Source organism: Dermacentor silvarum, chromosome 9, assembly GCF_013339745.2.
Source record: "Dermacentor silvarum isolate Dsil-2018 chromosome 9, BIME_Dsil_1.4, whole genome shotgun sequence".
Lineage (NCBI taxonomy): Eukaryota > Metazoa > Arthropoda > Arachnida > Ixodida > Ixodidae > Dermacentor > Dermacentor silvarum.
In genome coordinates this window covers 67932611-67952672 of record NC_051162.1, presented here as the reverse complement: position 1 = coordinate 67952672, position 20062 = coordinate 67932611, and the positions used below count along the sequence as shown (strand labels likewise).

The 20062-nt window shown below is 44.9% G+C and overlaps 1 long non-coding RNA gene across 1 annotated transcript; it reads left to right on the top strand.

Annotated features, from left to right (window-relative positions):
* The first annotated feature begins 11151 nt into the window (after positions 1–11151).
* Positions 11152–18236, top strand: LOC119464768 (uncharacterized). Its single transcript, XR_005194576.2, has 3 exons — positions 11152–11844; positions 14075–14251; positions 17892–18236. It is a non-coding gene; the product is annotated as an uncharacterized LOC119464768 (long non-coding RNA).
* Positions 18237–20062: the final 1826 nt, after the last annotated feature.

The following is a 20062-nucleotide window of genomic DNA, read 5'->3' as shown; positions in this document are numbered from 1 at the left end:
GGCCAATAAATGGCGCAGTGTATAAATAAAACTTCAAATAAATATCTTCCTTTTTTCGGCCTAATACTTGAGAGAACTTTTTTGGCCACAGGAAGCCAATATGAAAAAACAAGCTGCTGGAGCGAGCTGAGAAACCGCATGAAATATTGTGGTTATATGGAGAATCGATAACAGGCGAATTTGCAGATATACTGCGTGCAACATAGTTTGCAGGAACCACAATTGTGTTTATCCAGCATTTCTCAGCATAGACAACAAATACAAATACCACCAAATACGAAATGCGATTTTTTTTCTGTTGACCTATGTTAATGGCGTTAGCGTTTTCGATTTGAATGAAGTTCTGCGACAGTATCAGAACTTATAAGTCTCGCAATTTCCTGTCGAGAAATGCGCATGAAGATCTAGTATATTTCACTGATGTAAATGGATCTTGGTACACATGAACGGAGCACTATATTTATGGAGGAAATGTGCAAAAAGACCTGACGGTGGTACTTTCTGAAGCTTGCTCTACATAGGTTCCGCTAGGTATGTCGAACGCTTTGGAAGTACGTTTCATTCACTTGCAAAACATATGCAGAACAATAATAACACTTGCCCTTACATAGTGAAGCTTATTCAATTCTCGCGAACCTCGTCTACTCGTCAATGTTAGAGATAATGCAGAATCATATACAACTGGACATCTCCCTAATTTTACACCACGCACTCCGATAACAATCCACCGAATATACCTCTCCATCTTTTTTTCTTGATCAACGTCAGGGTTGGATGCTGGTTTTTGCGTACATTGCCCATGTTTCTCTTGCACGTTGATATAAGAAATGAATATTGACAAGAGCTAAACATAGGAGGTGTCTTAACTATGTTTGGATACCAATACTTGAATGGACACTAAAGACAAATTTTAACTCAACCTGAACCGTTAAATTACCTCTCCAGAAACCTGGCACCGCTTCTTTCGTGTCATGGAAAGACTTGGTTTAAGAGAATATCGCATCTGAAAGATCCGTGTACCTTTAGCGCATTTCAAGTAGCCCGCCATCGAGCGGGAGAGTGGTGATGTTGCATACATCATCACCTCTTTTTTGTGCCGTCGGTGTCTAAATCTGCGCCCGAGAGACAGCGCTACAGTTTTTCGCGCAAAGCACAAAGGCGCGACCATGGAGGAATCGAGACAAGACAAAGCGATGGATTAGCCGTTGCAGTTGCTTTCAGTCAAGTGGTGTGGACCGATCAGGCATCCCGCGACCTCACATTGACGTGAAATTCTCTGCTACTTGCAGTTTGCGTCAGTTTCGCGCGCCAGCAAAACCAGCCCAGCACTGCGCGATAAACTACTGAAACGTGAAAGCGTGGGTGGCGCATAGTACTCTAGCCAAAACGTAATCTTTCTACCACTCGCGTATTTTCAACGGTAAGGTGAGTGAGTTCTTTCTCCTAAAAATCGAATAGAATTGCACAAGTAACATTTTCTGCCTCTTATAACGCAATGGAATTCTCTGATTACGAAAGGCTGAGTACTCTTGACAGAATTACCATGAGTACCTACGTCTTCTGGCTAGTAATCGAATTTCCTGGGTGAGTCGCAAATCGCGTCCGGCATTTATATGAATTTCTCAAATACTAAAACTTTGTTTTAGTATTTCAGTATATTTATGATGCCTTAGCCGTTCTCGAGCATTCACCTGTCACTTTAGCTTGACTTAATATCTGCCTTAAGTGCCCATTTAATACACACGGCACTGTATAAGCAGAGTGTTCAACTGAAACTTTATCCTTTAACCATTCTCGGCATGTTCTCTTTGTACAGCATGCTGGTCACCTAAGCTCAAATGCCCTGCCTGCATTTGTCTCACACGAGGTACATGCTTCACACAAAGATGCTATTAGTCTTCTTAGTTGCAATGTGTTGGAATGCTATTGGGTGCATTTGTATACATGACCTCGCACAATCGTCTCAAGCCAAAATAAATATTTCGGTGTTGCATTGATACCGTTAGTTGCAATCACTATCATTTATTGTGCATTTATGAGTTCCAAACTATTATAACTGTATGTGCGCCGCTTGCGCCAAATGTGGTGGGGAACATATCAAAATGCGCCACTTTAAAGGCAGATAGCGGTGTCTGGCATCTCATATAAATATTGCTTACGCTTAAAAGGTGCTACTTATGCATTATTATTGCCATTTCAAGTTTATTTTAAGGCTATATTCGTCTGTGGAGTGAATTACTCTCTTTGGCTCTCTGGTGTAAGTGTTATTCATGAGTGTTCGATACGCACTATCGTCGTGTATTGTTTCACTCAATGTTTCAAACTTAATGTTTAAACGGATTTCGCAGCATTATAAATCTTGTATAAATGCACACATTGAGTAAGAAAACGATGAAACATAAACAGATCCTTGAGACACCTTGAGTAGCCTCGAATTCCAATGCGAAGGATGGTAGTCCAAAAAAAAAAAAGTTGTACTTCAAATGGTAAATGATCCGCTTCTTCATAATATTCCTTTTCTCCAGGCGACAGTTCAGTAATCGCTCTTGCAGTCACGTGTTCGAAATTTTTTTACTCGCTATTTTTTTTACTCGCACAAAAGTAACTATAATGCACCGCACCTACCCGACTCTCCACGGCTCCCTCTGCCTTCTCTGCAACGTTCCCGACACCCTGGCACACTTGCTCCTGGAATGCCCGTGGCATGAAGACAGCGAAATGCAGCCGGAAATGGACGCGAACCGAGCACCACAAGCAAACGAATACCACCTAATTGAAACGTGGGAGGCCAAGCTCGCCCTCGGGAACCTGGAAGACCAACGACAACTTGTCGCCCGGGCCAAGAGGGCAGTCAAAGCCAAGAGGATTCCTAGACTAAAGTACCTTCCCACCTCAGGCTGATACCGTGCCTCGCTTGGGACACTGTTTCAACAATAAACGTTTCTTTATCTCTCTCGCACATAAGTTCTACCTGACATTTAGAAATATTTCGTCCTCCTGACTCAGATATATAATATTGTAAGAAGACGCATGCAGCTGTGATAGTTCAGCATTTAATAATTCAGTATTCCATTCTATGACCGCATGGAGCCGCATCTTCAACATGCAATTGCAACGTGCCATTCAGCGACCAAAGAGGCTGTCCGTCAGAGGGTGCCTGACCTGCTCCGCTAATTGAATTGCACCCCAGTGTTGCGAAAGTTGGCGATATCCCCACCCCATCCAAAACCCCCAGGAACATACCACTCTACACTTAAGAGGGGAATAAAGTGGATGCTGTTTCATCTAAAGTATGATAGTTACTTTCCGATGGCCGCCTTCCTTCACGCGGTAAATGTTCAAGTAATATAGGGTTGCCGTTTTCCTTGCTTGACGCGGTAGGCCACGGTGTTTATTTCAGGCAACAAATCCAGAAAGACTTTTCCTTCTTTTTTTATTGCTGCTTTTCCTTATTGGGTGCATAATTACTTTTAAATATGTTCGGCCAAAACTGAATCACAGGCAGCAAGCGTTATTTGTTGCTATAGAGCAGGAACACGGAACTACAAAGAGGAAGTTTGGCATGCGACTAGCTCTCTTTTGAAACCACTGTCACAGGAGACTGGCAAATGCAAGATCTTTGGCTCCAGTGGTATCATACACGTAGTATAAAATCAAAAACACTGTACACCGGTAGTTTGCACATGACGGAAGATGGTTGTACACGTCCCAAATACAGGGTTTAGGGTGAAGCCCACTTCCAGTTTTCTGACTGGTGCGAATTTGCACCCCCTAAGCTCTGGTATTGCTGTCAATCAACGTTGTTGATCTTCGTCATCACTGCTTGCAACTTGGCGCACGGGTAACTCCCAGTCTGGGTCGTCGTCGTCACTCATGCATTCAATATTGGAAGTTTCCAACATGTTCAGAATTTCTTCCATGTCATCTTCATTTCTGGAGTGAAGATCACTGCAGAACAACTTTTTAAACAATATTAGCAAGCGCCAAAATTGCCCTTCGCAAGAAGCGACCTCAAAGCGCTAGTGGCTTGCCTTCGATGGCTGCGTTCGAGAGCTACCATGCAGCTTGCGCTTCCTAGTCACATCTGCGCAACCCACACGTATGTGTGGGTGGCACTTCGCAAAGCCCTCTCGCTAATTGTTTTCTGCGCAATCATGCCTATTTCTTTTACAGATATATTCTTTGGTGAATCAGGAGGCACATTTGCAAAATTTCGCCACAGACATGGCAGAATCGTAGCTAAAGAGTTCGAAATAGCAGTGAAGATTTCGCATGCGACATGGCAGACGCACCGGGCATCCGCAAACAAGCTCAGCTGAAATGCACACGAACTTTTCTTTTTCACGAATTGAGGTAAGACTGCTCCAAGTTATTTATTGCGTTCGGCATTTTCTATGCGTCCCCAAAAAGTTGTTTACCGAGAGTCCCACAGTGCATAAAATCGGAATAAACTTGAACTGGAAAGCGTGCTTAGCCACATTCGAAGCTTTTTCGGGTCCTTTGTTGTTGGGGTTGCCTCCGCGCCGCAGCTGGTTTTCTTGTAAGCAGGTGTTTTGCAGTGATGTCATAGGTTATCTTCTCTCGTTTACAACAGATGGCACCTCTAGAGCTAAGCATTGTGCGTTTTACGTCCGATAATGAATCGGTTCCTCGTGTTGCTGGTTCAGCGGAAGTTCTTGCTCAATAAAAAGAAAATACAAGTGCCCAGTGGACGAATTGCACCCGAGTATCTCTGCACAAAGCCCCACAATTTACCCATTGCACAACATAGGCATGAATACGTCTTTCGACTCAATGTGAACAAGCGCTTTTAGAATACGGACGAGTACATAACGTGACAGTTTAACAATATGCCTAAAAAACGTTTAACATTGTGCTCGGCCGCGCAACGCTTGAAACAACGAAGCTGGGTGATCGTAGCTTAGAATTTTCCGGAAGTGCGCGCGAACTTTTCATCTTATTACTCATAATGATGATAATTTATTTTCACGCGTCTCGGACTTACGGTCGTAATTGCGCGTTGCAAAGCGCAGCTCGCATTACCGACACCGCGTTCCGAGTCTGCCGACACAGAGTTCCACCGCGTTGCAATGCCGGCAACGCGTTCCAGCAGACCCACTCCGTGAATGCGTCTCTCTCTCGCTCTCATTTTCTTTATCTCTCTCACACCTGAGACAACGCATCGCTCTCTTGACAGAGAAAGCCCAAGGCCAAGCCAACGAGCTAGCTAAAAACGAGTGGGCGACGTTCTGTGGAACCCTATCAGGAACTCTGGGAACGACCAGTACGTGGCGAATATTACGCAGCATGCTGGACCCGATGAGCACACGTACTGAGAATAACAAGAAGCTCCAAATTATAGCAGACAACTTCGACGGTACAGACCAAGATCTAGTCGATGCTCTTCAGAACAAGTACATAGGACCCTCACCCGTGATGGGATTGTCCTACGCAACGATACAATACGCGGGGGAGGCCAACCCTAAATTAGACGAAGAAATAACGTACGCGGAAGTGTATGAGGCGGCACAATCCGCAGTTAAAAACTCGGCCCCGGGCCCAGACTCGATCACAAATTCAATGATTCGAAACATGGATTCGGTAGCCCTAGCGAAAATAACAAAGGTTTTTAATAGCGAGTGCTGGGCCAAGGGAGACTTGCCCCAAGAGTGGAAATGGCGAAAATAATCATGATCCCCAAACCAAAAAAGAATCCCTTGATTGATACGCTCCGGCCGGTATCGCTCACGTCCTGCCTGGGTAAGCTCTATGAAAGATTGATCCATAGCAGATTGCAGCGATACCTGGAAGAGCGGAGCTGGTTCCCGGACTCCATGATAGTATTTCGCACGGGTTTATCTTGCCAGGACGCGTTCCTCCTACTTAGAGACGAAATTACAACTAATATACCGTACGGCGACGAGAGATTAGTCCTAGCACTAGACCTCAAAGGAGCCTTCGACAACGTCTCTCACGCCGCAATAATGGAGGAACTCGAACACGCGGGTTGTGGTGAGCGCACATATAGTTACTGATAAGCGTTTCTTTCCAACCGCGAGGCGAGCATCAGTATTGGCCAAATCACATCGGATTTATTTAAAATGCTTAACAAAGGAACACCTCAAGGAGCGATAATATCTCCTCTGCTCTTCAACATGGCGATGTGTCGTCTCGCGCGTGATCTGGATCGGATACCCGACCTAGGTTGCACTCTCTACGCGGACGACATCACGCTGTGGACGAGCAGAGGTTCACTAGGGGATAAGGAATATACGCTCCAAAGCGCAGTATTAACGGTAGAGAAATTTTCCAGATGGAGCGGCGTGAAGTGCGCGCCTGAAAAATCTGAGGTCATCCGGATACACGCGAAAGGCTACAAATCTAGAGGATCCATTAACATCGTAGTTGAGGGCCAATCAGTCCGAGAGGTACCCACGATGCGAGTCCTGGGTTTGTGGCTGCAGAGCGACGGGAGAGCAGTACAGACGCTCAATACCCTAAAATCCATAACCCACAACATAGCTCAAATGATACGTCGCGTGACGTATCGAAAAGTAGGAATGCGAGAAGACGATACCCTAATGCTCGTACAGGCCTTAGTGGTTAGTCGAATCACGTATGGCTTACCGTACCAAATCCTGAACAGGGAGGAGGAAAGGCAGGCCAACACAATAATCCGAACCGCTTTCAAAGCTGCTCTGGGGCTGCCTAAATGTACTTCCACGGAGCGCATGTTAGCTTTGGGAGTGCACAATACTTTCGAAGAACTGAGGCAGGCCACTCTGATGCGACAGAGGGAACGCCTCAGCTTCACAAAAACTGGTAGAGCAATATTGGCTAGACTCAATATCCCAGCATACCCCATGTATCTCACCGAACAGGCTGTACCTCTCCATCCTTCGGTGAGATCCAAAATTACAGTAGCCCAATTCCGAAGAATATGCATCCCGAGTACAACAAAGAAAGGCGCAAAGCACGCGCACAAAACATTCAATCAACGTACTCTAATAACCATAGGTACAACACGTACTACACGGACGCAGCTGTGTATGCAGAGGCGACTGGCCAGCGCTATCAAAGGCGGTACGCACTGGCAGTCGTGAACGTGATCTGCCAGCAGCAAATAACCGCATCGGCCACGGCGGGATCCCCCACCTCGGCCTAAATATTAGCAGTGGCGATCGCACTCGCTCATGCGGAGCGTTCGCAAAGGGACTCGGTCATTGTTACGGACTCGCAGGAGACGTGTCGCATGTTTCTTAAGGGGCACGTGACTGCGGCTAGCCTCGCGATAATCCCCAAATCCTTCAACCACCATCATCGCCTACTCTGGTGCTCGGGCCACGCGGGGGTACAGGGGAACGAAAAGGCTAACGCGTTAGCTCAAGGGTTTACTAACCGAGCGACGGCGTCCTCTTCTAACCCCAACCACTCGCACTATCCCTCACAAAATCCTACCAATTTAAATGCCAAAGACATGCTTGCTCATCAGCGCGGAGTCCGCAGAAAATACCCGCCGCCTCACCCACAACTTAGCGGGGAAGAGGCCGCCGATTGGCGTAAAATACAGACTGGGGTATTCCCCCATTTAAAATTGCTAAATGCTATGTATCCCACTCGTTATAGGGCCAACTGTCCTTGGTGCGGTGGCATACCTACCCTGATTCACGTAACTTGGGAGTACCCGCCGCGGTAGCTCAGTCAGCTAAGGCGTTGCGCTGCTGAGCTCGAGATCGCGGGATCAAATCCCGGCCGCGGCGGCCGCATTTCGATGGAGGCGAAATGCAAAAACGCCCGTGTGCTTACGTTGTAGTGCACGTTAAAGAACCCCAGGTGGTCAAAATTAATCCGGAGCCCTCCACTACGGCGTGCCTCATATCACAACTGGTTTTGGCACGTAAAACCCCAGAAAGAAGAAGTAACTTGGGAGTGCATTAAGCACCCTCATAGACCAAATACCAGTGACACAATGGAGCAGTGGGGGGCACAGCTCGCCCGCTCTGACCTGGCAAGACAAAAGTCTTTAATTAGCCAGGTTAGGCAGGCGGCAGACGCCAGTGGGGCCCTGGACTGAAAGGCTCCGACCACCTCTCCTTAATATCTTTTCTATTACAATAAAGTTTCTATTAAAGTTTTTATTATCTCTCTCCCGAGCACAGCGCGCAAAACTTCCTCTTCACCTTGCACAGCACGAGTGTGCGAACGCGCCAGTTGTGGACGAAGACGACGACGCTCAAACGCAATCATATGGTTCGCATAAATGCATGTTCTGCAAGCGTTGCTCTTTAGCCTATTGGCTACGACACTCACCTTGGGTCCGTGGGTACATGGGTTTGTTCCCGCCTCGGCAAGACAGTTTTTATTTTATTTCTTCATAGTTTCTTGATACGAGCCACAAATTACGGCTGGCTTAAACAGCATCGCTGTTAAAAGTGACAACATGCATCAAAAACTTTACTTGAAACTAATATTGCTTGTTACGTATCTATGAACAGTTCTCTTGGTACGCCAACAAATTCCACTTGCACTGTACACATCCTATTTCTCCTTAGGTAAACATCTCAGACTATTTCTATAAAAAAACTACCTGGTCCTCCAAGCAAAATTTGCGATTACAATTCTATTCATGGGAAGTGGAGCATTACGAAAAATTACTGTTTTCCAACAAGAAGCGTTACTGTGAAATTTCTTCTAATCTTTCAGAATGTTTTTTACAAAAGTAACAAGTAATTCAGTAAAATTCACAACACTTCCTACATCTAGAATTCAATTCTCTACGCTCGTCCTCATAATAGCTGAACACATCAGTTAGCCATTGCAGGGGTACACCTAATAGTGTGATAGCGTAGTCGAGTAATTGGGGGAGTTTGGGTGGCTGACAGATGTTTATTAATTTCTTCGTTTACGCAAAATTTACAATCTGACCCATAGCGCTAGATCAATTTGGGTTGAAGAAGTATTTTTTTACAATGTCAATTCGCACTGGGTGAACAGCATTGCAGAGAATAAAATATCGTCCCAAGCTGCCATCAAATGACACTGTTTCCTCCGTCATGGAACTCTTGGGACAATATTGTGTTCGTAGGCGCCAGACCCTCGCTTAGCTGTTTGTCGGGAACAAAATCGCCTATGGTTAACTAATCGATCTACATTTTATCAACTTTGTGTTACAATTCGGGTGCAGGTGAGGGGGCAGTGACATCAAGCCTTTCTCGAGTCAGAGAAAGCAGCCCGAGCCCACGGCCATTCAGACCCTCTAGTTGACTCCTTTGCAGCAATACAGCAGTCGGCGCCAACGTGGTGAGCAGCCCGAGTTTGCCACGTTGCGGGATTCTCTTACAGTGTCAACTGCTGTTAACGGAGACGCTAACGAGGTGACAACTCCGGTCACCCTCCTCGTAAAACCCTTCGCGGGAGGAAACAACTGCGTGGAAACTGCAAACTCCTATCCTCACCTAAGCCTCTGTCACGCCATACAACCGACCCTATACTCCCAGACGTGTCCTCTCTGTGGAGAGCATGTCTCGCGGTTTCACACCGCTTGGGGTTTCCCCAACACTGACAATGGTCCCCAACGCCCGAACAGTGGGATGCTTTTCTGTTCAGCTCAGACCCGCGTGATCACCAGCAGCGGCTGTGGCGGGCTGGGCTGCTAGAGGCAGCCGCAGGACTCCTGAACTGATCAGTGCCCTCACTGGCACGACCGCGAATCAAGAAGAATGAGGAGCTCTTGTCAGTCGTGCCTTTTCATTTCATTTAATAAGTGTTCAATTCCTCCTTCTCACGCCAACTCAGGTGAAGCAATTTCAGATAGCGAATTTATCGATGATGCCAGAGCCTTTCCACATCGGCACGTTTGAAGACGCAGAGGACTGCCTAGAAGGCTTCGAGTGCGTCGCGGGGCTTAATGGATGAGACGTAGAGCGCAAACAACAAAACGCTTAGTTCACATTAGCATATTGCGCATGAACGTGGTTTTAAAACCACGAAGTGGCCTTCATATCGGGGGATGCCTTCCGACGGGAGCTGCTTGCCGCTTACCCGAGTACAGTCCGCAAGTAGAAGACCGAAGCTGTCCACTAAGCAAGAATCCAGTGCAACAACGAAAGCATGGCGATATATGGACAAGACATGCCCCACCTATCCCGCCGAGCGCATTCCAACATCAGCGATGAGTAGGAGCTTCGCCATCTACAGCGGGGCGTTAAACAGGCACAATTTGCCGGACTGACTCGGAACCCTGGGCGCCACACGGTGGAGTTTCGTTCTGAGTCGACAGCAATGGAAAGAACATTGCAACAGCGAGAATGAATATACCACCAGGATATGAAAATCGCCTTTGTAGACGCAGCTCCGGCAGTCTTGCGAAACAGCGTGGAGGTCACACGGGTGCTCGTGCGATATGTAGTCCGAGAACAGCTTCAGAGGCTACGGCTTCATCAGAGCTCTCCAACGCTCTCTTCCCTGGCAGTTGTGGTTCTCGAATAATTCCAACATGTGGCCGGGCAACTGCAGTTAAACACACAGTCCAACGTTCCACTAGCCGAGCGTCTCATATGCCGATGTGCTGTGACAAACTCCCAGTCGTGTTGCCGTCGCAACCACTGCCTCTACGAACAACCCGACGCCTCGAACCATGCGGCCACCACCCGAGAGAAGATTTAGGAAGGCCGATAATATGCAATCACGAACTGTTAAATCAGGTTTAAAATAAAATAAATTATACACGGTACAAGAGAATTTTGAGAACAACAAATGTATACATGCAAAAATACAAATGAGTCCATGTCTTATGAATTTCATTATGTCAAACACTTCTAAATTCATCTTTAAAGTGCTCATTTAGTGCGTTTGGAAAACAAGGTTAATTTATCATTACAAAAAGAACAGCGTTCGAGATTTCGATACCACAGAATTGTAGAAGTTCACCGTATACAGTATTAGCGAGAGGAATATTGAAATTACCACTATATACTTATGTGTTACAATGATGCTGCACGAAAAACCACGACACAAGAAATGCATTATTTTATTTCACATTGATGTGAAAGCTATTTTGATATTTCGTAAGAGGTCGAAGGGCATAATCTGTGACCTGTGGAACATGGGCTTTGAATTGTCCTTCTGCTATTAGTTGGTTATGATTCTTGCAGCACGTTTTTGCAGAGAACAATATAGCCTTACTCTAACTTAGTTCTAACGTAACCAGCTTTCATGCGTTATTCTCTTGTCTGCGTTGACCCAGACCAAACAGGTGCTGCACAGCTATCAACGAAGTTCTTACATGCAAGCTGGAAGCACCAAATACAATTGCCTCGAAATGCTAGGATGGCCTATAACAAAGTATCATAAAAATCTCTCGCGCAATCGCACAAATACGAGACTGTGCTGCAATCATTTTTCTAGTCTCTTGATTGAAAGAGCGTAGGAATACACATTGAACTACGCTTATTTTGACGTACTACGCAACACAAGGGTTTTGAAATCTCTTGACCGAAAGGACCAGCTCTGTACTATAGTAGGACGGCAACTCTTTCCGCTCTCCCTTTCTCTCTCTCTCTACCGATTCGCACATCGAATTCAGCAAAATCTTCAGATAGCAGTGGGCCACAGCGCTTAAACAGGAGGACTCAACCGGTTTGTGTCGGATCTAGCCGCCATTACATTGACTCTGGCTAGGCTGCCGGTGTGGTGGCTACTTTTGCAGCCTAAGTGCCTGCATATAAAGTTATGGTTCTTGTTGTGACAGCCAGGGCGCATAAAGAATAACAGGAATGGGCTGTGCATACGGATTAGAGCTTGTTGTAATTGCATGTTTATTACCTGGTCATCTTCTTGCTAGAGGTGAGTCAATATATTTCTTTGTTGTGGAAGTTAAATAGGTAAAATACATAATTACATCAGTAGAAACGGGGTGCCTATGAGTAATTACTTTTCAACTATAGTGTCCTCGAGAATTTAATTGGGGTCTTTAACGTCCGAAGCTGTACAACGACATACGTGGTGGAAAGTTTGGGATTAGTCTTGGCCACCTTGGGTCTCGTTAACGCGCGCCCCACCAATAACTACTCTCTTGGTGGCATTGGCCTAACGCACGGAACACGTGCCTTTTTGACATCAGAATGCAGTTGACGCAGTCGGCAACCCTGGGCCTTTTTCTCAGCAGCGTAACGCCAAGCAGGTCTATATAGTGATAAGAAATTAGTGCATTCCTCTTCATAAAAACTGATAGTAGTCATAAAGCGTCTAGCGTTCTACGAAAATTCGAGCTTACGCCACTGAGTTTAATGAAGTGCCACACATGATATCTTTAGGAAGCGTAAGCCTACGTGCCTTAATAGCTAGCTCACTCGAACGTAGTGGTCAGTGATTCGAACCCGATATCAGAGTGCATGGGGGCGGACGCTTTTACAGCGAAGCTGTTAGTGCGTCTACAGAGGTGCTCGAAAACATTAGGTGTCAGTATTCACGGTTTTCTGTAAAAAAACTGTGATACTCACGAATTTTATATTTGGCGAAGTGTGGCGAACAATGAGGGCGATCGGCAGGCAAATCTTGAGCTCTGTTTGTTAATAAACGCCTAAACTAAAATGGCTAAACGCTCGTTCTCAGCCCTTAAGAGGTCTAATGTGAAATTATTCAAAGTTTCTTCGTTTACTTGCGAGGACTAAAGTTGGCAGAGATTCATTTTTTAGACAATGGGGGCCGCTCTATGGGTGGCACGAATCAAAATTTTGAAATGTGTGGATTTATTATGTGCTTTGAAAATAGGTACTCAATACTCACATACACGTTTTTGTTTTTCTTTGCTTTCACGAAGGCAGGCAGTTTCTTTTGCCCAGTCTCCTCGATTAGCTTTGAGAGGCGCGGTGCTCATATTTCATTAAAGTATGAAGCATGTGGTGACTCACGAAAAATAAAGTGTTATCTTTTTAGGGACTGTATCACCTTTGTAGAATGGTACTTCTTACAAGCGTTCCTGAACGTCCCACTGCCATTATCCGCAATGTGTTCCAGGGTCATAAAAGTAGGGCAAAAGGCACTAACTTCAAATTCCGCGAAAACAGGAGTGACATTATGCTCATTCTTCCACGAAATTTGGGAATATCGCCGGGAACAAAAGTACTGTAAAATATATTGAACACTTGTTTTTTTTTAGTTTTTCGACTTGTTATAAGAAATATACAGGGTATCATCGGAGTGCTCTTTGAAATATTGAAGCCCACCTGTCTATATTTGACAAAATTAAAAGGCATGCATTGAGTAATGTGTATGCAAAATTTAGAGCCTTTGGGATAATTACAAACTTGGCAATAGATGACGTCTGCAGCTTCTTCGGAGCTTTATAAGTATGGTTTTCGAGCAGCGCATAATTTTGATAGCTGCCCTGTCGTAACTAGATGTGACCGCAAGACCAATTTCAGCTGATTTTGAGGCAACGCTATCGCAAATTTGTGTACGATATTGAGCGCATATGCATCAACTACTGTCTTTGTTCAAAATTCCTTTATAAAGTGCTCGAAAGTTTCATGCTCCGGTTTTCCGCTACGTTTTACAATGCGCCAAATGAATTCAGCGCTTGTAAAAAGTAAACTTTATAGAGATACAGGTAATGTTAACTGGAATATATCTTGAAAATTGTTGCGCTCATGTTTTAAATGGGAGCATTACAAACAATTATTGCACATTTGTTTAATCTTTTTTTCATGCGTGATAGAACGTTCGTTTCATGTCCTCGGGTAAATAATCGAGGTGCCGTATTTATGTTTGGCGACAGTAAGGGCAAGGTGTAGGTGGGATGTGTAGGCAAAGTTTAAAGTTAAAGAGGGGCGGAATCGAAAAACATTGTCTCTACAGGTATGTAGGTATGTATGTATGTATGTATGTATGTATGTATGTATGTATGTATGTATGTATGTATGTATGTATGTATGTTTCCGGTTTGCGTGTGCGTGAATATAATCACCTTTATTTGACTGTCTCTCAGAGGCGTTCGCACCTCGGTGACCCTGCTTATGAAAATTATAGTTTCATGTTTAAACAGTAAGTTCTACCTATTGGGTCACTCTCTCAGGCTTCAATGCAAGAGATCCCAAATGTCTAAAGGAAGTCACAGCAGAAGGCTGCGACACCGTCCTCTTGGGCTGGAGCTACATCAAGGCCTCAAATAAATGTGCTAAAGGATTTGTCTGCTCAGAAAATGTCAACAGATTTTCTAATGAAGTGGAGTGTTCAAAAATTTGCCCAGCCAGTGAGTACCTTCCGTGCACTTGTCTTTAGCAGCTGTATCAATAATAACAGGAGAAATGCAAAATATTGAATTCGGATCTACACACAGTTCAACCTTCCAATGTGCAAGATGACTGCCTTCTTCATTATAATATGGTTAAACCTGAGACATGAATTTTGAAAGCTTGGATGATGCGGCATTTTGATAGTGGCAGGAATCATGTAACTCCCCGCATATTGACACCTTCGATGCTAGACCAACATTCGTTCTTTTGGAGAAACACATTTGCAGATTTTGCGCATCATCTTGGTATTGATAATATTTTAACGTGATAGCGTTTAGGGCCCCGTGTCGCAGAAAATCCAGCGTCGGTGTCGGCAATGCCGCCTGTGGCCGAGAAAATGACCCCAACCACGCAGGCCTTCCAAATATATTTTAACACTAAAGTTGCTCACACTTTGCCTTGCATTTTTTACAAAGTTATTCCTCGGAATTTTGAGAGTCATAGCCCACAAACAATTGTCATGAAACAAAACACCGACAGCTAGTGCATGCCTTTTATGGTAAATCTCCTCAGACTGAAATATTAAAGGTGCAAACAATAAAAGAAGGCCGGCCCACGAAAGAGACCACGTTTCTACCAGAAAGCGCGCCTTCGCGCATAGGTTCATAGCCAGCGTTTCCCGGTAAGCATTAGGTTACATAAGCTGCAGTTGCCGGGAAGTGAGGAACAGTCAAGGATCTTTGAATACTATCGCGTTCCATTCTTTAAGGCGAAGCTTAAGCGTCCTACAAATTTTTTTAACGAAGGCTCCATCATCTTAGTACTATTGCCGGGTAAGTACAGAAAGTAAAACTCACATTCTGGTTCATCTTAACGGTTAACTGCATACTTATAAGACAGTTTAAAGCCTCTTTTTCTCTTTCTGCGTTCACAAAATTTTAAATATCCCTAATAATGACCTATATGGCATAGCAGGGCGTTCAGGGATTTCTACGCCTTACGCATCCACCAACTGCCCTCACTGTGTTGTTAGGATCTGACCTACGCCAATTAGACAGTTCTGTCTTCTTCATGGAACACTTGTAAGACGTCGCGGTGACACTCATTACGTGTGATACGGGTATCGGACAACCTAACGTTTTGCTGACATCCACAATTTTTTTTAGTGCTAAAGACCTTTTGCTCGGACGAATATTTTATAACTCCGTGTTATATAAATACAAACCTGTTTAGACAGTTTTGATGGGTAGAGGAAATGTTGAAGAATGAAAAGCGGTAAGAAGCAGAGCTAGAGCCATCGGCTTTCAAATGCTACTCTTTATTCTTAAAATATCAGGACACTGTTAAACGCAAGAATTGTGTTGCTGCAATCGAAATATAAGTAGTCCCAGCTAACGTTATCCAAGCTTTCTAAAAAAAGGCTAAAAAACTTGGTGCAAGGTGCAAGTACACGACCGACGGTATTCGGTTGTCAAGCCTCGTACGATCAAACACCACTGTCCTTGCAATTGTATCTTGTAGCGTGTTTTTAAAGCTTTATTTCATTGAAACGCTTGGCTAGCATTAACTGGGGCACACGGCATATTGCCAACATAAGCGAAGAGCCAAAGGCATACACTTCTGAAAGCGTACATTAAAGGAGTATATTGTTTGCAGTGAGGAAACTTATGTAGCGTTTGTGGTTTCATGCCGCAAGTCCGGAGAAAACAGAGCCGTTAACCGAACACATCTGTAGTCTTAGTATAGGTGACCTGCTATTCCGGGTGTTAAACGCAAGTATGTGAAATCGAATGTCCAAAATGGAATGGTACATCATAGTGAACCAGACCAAAGGTATGTTATAAGCACGCTCCGTCAGATGCATCGAATATTTTTTTGAAGGGTGACTGATTATGAAATAACATCGGGTAAATTGTGCAGAATTTTAAATATGTTTTGAGCGGGTTGAGAAATACCCACTGAAGTGGGGCGAGGAGGCGTGACGAGGTAGCCGCCGCAGTCACGGTTTATTTAGGCAGGGCAGCGGTGGTGCCGGCGGTTCATGGGAGCGGCAGAATGATTCGACCTCTATGGCCGAGCGCGCCAACATGTTCATGTCGCGCTACTTGCATATGCGCCCTCTTCTTCACCGGCTCTCGAGCCGATAGTCGCACCGCTACAAAGGCATTTACTTGCCGCTTCCTTTTGCGCGGTTTTTTTCCAACTGAGAAAAAGCCCGCATAGTATTAAACAATTCAATGGTGATTTAGCACTATTGCATTACAATTTTGTCACTGTGCTTCCGTGCCTCGCGATTGTAGCGCTTAGCGGTTACACGGAAGCTAAGCCACGAAATGTTCATAAAAGTACGTCATGCTACAAAATAACATGTCCGCAGAAATCGAGTAAGAGGCAATAAAGAAGCGGAATGTTATCAAGGAAGCATATGCTGCGTTCATCGTTAGACACACCTTGGCCAGAATTTGTGGCTAATTGCAGTGTATTTTTTAAAGTACGAAACACCGCAACTTTTAGATACTCATTATTTTAACCTACTGAAGTCAATTGGCTAGATTCACAACGTTCAATGACTCACATTGACTTTACGACAACGTCAGCATTAAGAATGTTGTTCAAGTTGTCCTAAATTCTACATTGTGGCCGGACATCGGGAGAGCTAGTGTTGAACATGTAATAATAAATAGAGCCTGTGGTCAGCTAAGAAAACATATCATCAATCGTGAATGTAAATACTACCATTGTGAGTTACCATTTCCCCGTATATAAGTGGCAAGCATCACCGTGGCAGAAATCAGTATAGTTATGAGTCCCAAGAGGTGAAGGTTATCCCTGTAGAAATGTGGAACGTTGTGTCGATCACTTGGAAATAGCCTTGATATAACATGTATATAACAAGAAAAAACAAATAGACAGTATCAAAGTAAAATATAGGTGCGCATATTTTTTTTCCAGAACAGAAATTCAGTGAGTGAGTATTTTGTGACACTTAACCACGATAAAAGCACACCGTTAAACGGAAGCTCGGCACTATACATTGATATAAGGCAAGATTTCTAGATAGGATTAGATGCGGCATACAGACTTTCATTATAAATTTGTACACCCTAATAGTGGCACTTTATTCACGCCAAGGAAATGACGACAATAGCGTCACGGCCCACTGCAAAGAAAAATAATTTCCCTGCTCCCTAAAAATTGCAAGTCAAACACGCCAGCCACAAATCGGTACAACTTACGATCAAAATGAAAAGAAGCATATCTTAAATTCTGAGAGCGTGGATGTGAAGTGGAGAACTGATGAAGCATAGTTTGGCCAATATAACAATGGCCTTTAAGACGAAAATAGAAAAGATCAGATACAAAGAAGAACGATATTTAAATTTTACTCGAGTGTTCTTAGACCATTATCCTGGAAAGATAAAGAAAAATAAGTACCTTTTTCAATCACAGCCCTCCTAAAACAAAAAAAATAAATTGTGGTTGAGTATGTATGCATACGATGAATACAGTGCCTTGGCAGAAGGAACGTGAACAGTTGTTAAAATAGCAGATACTAAAGTCGAAAGGGAAATAGAACTAACCTTTTTCTTTTAAAAATCTATCTATGAATATTGTGACAACGCAGACTTTCTTTTTCTCTTGCTTTCTCGACCACAGTACCGGGCAAGAGACCAAGACCACGAATAAAGAACTGCCGGTATTGGCTTATGCAGGGAGGGGAATGCCAAAAACATTGGTTTGATTTCAGAGAAGGCTTATTTGGAGTCAGGCATCGAATGCTGTATTACACTGGCTGCGACGGTGACAAGCATCGGGTCTTTGCGTACGACTTTTTTTGGAAAAGATGCCGAGGTAAGAAAACGTTAATTCACGTAGAAGGTTTTAAATCTTGTAGTCCCTCTACATTGCGGTACATCTAAACGTGCTTTAAAATTATTAAAGTTCAACTACGACAACTTAGGTACAATTAGGAGCAGCAATACTTGGAGCGCAAAGGTCCAAATTGACATTAAAAATAAAATGGGCATTATTTGCCTGTTTATCCTAATTTTCACTTTCAGTCATACTTTAGCAGAAGTGAGGGTAGTTGCCGTTCCCTATTCATCCCAACTATTCCCAGGCTACTGAAGTAATTTTCGCAATGGTGACTGCACTAATTATAAACATGTGTACCTGTGTGTTATCTACTGACGCCTTGTTAAAACAGCTGTTAATTCCAGGCAACTGCGTTCTAATACAGCAAACCCATTTATGCTTATTGGAAATACTCTTATGAGGGCACAAAATTACATATACCACATTTCTATTAATAAAAGAAGTCAACTGACAATCCCAATGTGTAGCGGTCGCTACGTTGCGTTGTACGGAAGCTTGTATGCAGCATATTGTTACAAGCCATTCCCGTACATTGGAGAAGGTGCCAGCAAGTAGAGGAAGACGACGCCCGAAGAAGCGCTCGTGTGGTTGTTGTTCCGCCATCTTGGCTTCGCTCTATATATATTCCGTGAAGATGGAACACGAACGAAGGACTTCGTCAACGGCTTTTGAAAGAAATGAACGACCGCAATCAGTCAGCAGTGGTCGGGGTACGCCGTGGTGGAGAATGACATCGTGAAGCAGAAAGTCCGCGACGTCAGTGTAACCGCTTGTTGGCAGTGCCTCGGTGATGGCATATCTTGTGGTGTAGTCAGTAGCTACGGCAATCCACTGGTTACCCGTAAAAGAAATCCTTATTGGTCCAACAAGATCGGCGACCACGTGGTAGAACGGGACAGTTGGAATGTCGATAGGCTGAAGACCCGCGGGCAACAAGGACGGGCGCTTGCGCCGCGGGCAGGACTCACAAGCAGCAACATACGGGCGTACAGAACTGTAAAGGCCTGGCCAGGAGAACCGACGCCGCACGCGGTCGCATTTACGGGACACTCCGAGGTGTCCGGCTGTTGGGGCATCGTGGACCTGGTGGAGGAGAGTAGAACGGATGGTGGTAGGTACTACGAGCAGAAGCTAGGGACCGTCGGGGTTAGTATTGCGACGAAAGATAATGCGATCAAGGAGCACGAACAGGTGGAGGGGCGGGTCGGAGCGAGTAACGCGTAGACGATCGACGATGAACTGCAAGATTGCATCGCTGAGCGGTTAATTGCGTATGTCACTCAAGTCGGAGAGGGCAAGTACGCAGGCGTCGGAATCGTGGACGGTGGAGTCGGGAGCATCGACGGGATGACGTGATAGCCATTGGCGTCCTGGTGCATGGCGCCGGACTTGTAAAGGACATCAAAGTTGTAGTCTTGAAGCTTTAGCGCCCAGCGACCTAGTCGTCCAGTCAGGTTTTTGAGGGACGAGAGCCAGAACAGCGCATGGTGTTTGGTGATTAGCGAGAAAAGGTGCGGTCAAACAAGTACGGTCGAAATTTTGTGGCTACCCAAACTATAGGGCAAGGCATTCACGTTCAGTGATCGAGAACTTGCGCTCGGAAAGGGAGAGGAGGCGACTGGCGTAGGCGAAGACGCAGTCTTGGCCTTGTTGCCGCTGAGCGAGAGGGCATAGTATTTCGAAGTTCCGTCGGTTCGAACGTCTGGATTGCGCTGTCGGCTCCAAATGCGCCAAGATGGGAGGAGTGGTAAGCAATCTGGGGAGCCTGCGCAATGCATCGGCTTGTTCAGGACCCCATGAGAATGTGATGTCCTTCTGCAGGAGCTGGGTTAGCTGACGGGCAATGTCGGCAAAGTTCTTGACAAAACGCCGGAAATAAGAAAAGAAGCCAACAAATCTGCGGACGTCTTTGGTCCAATGCGGCAGAGGGAATTTTTCCCACAATAGTTTGT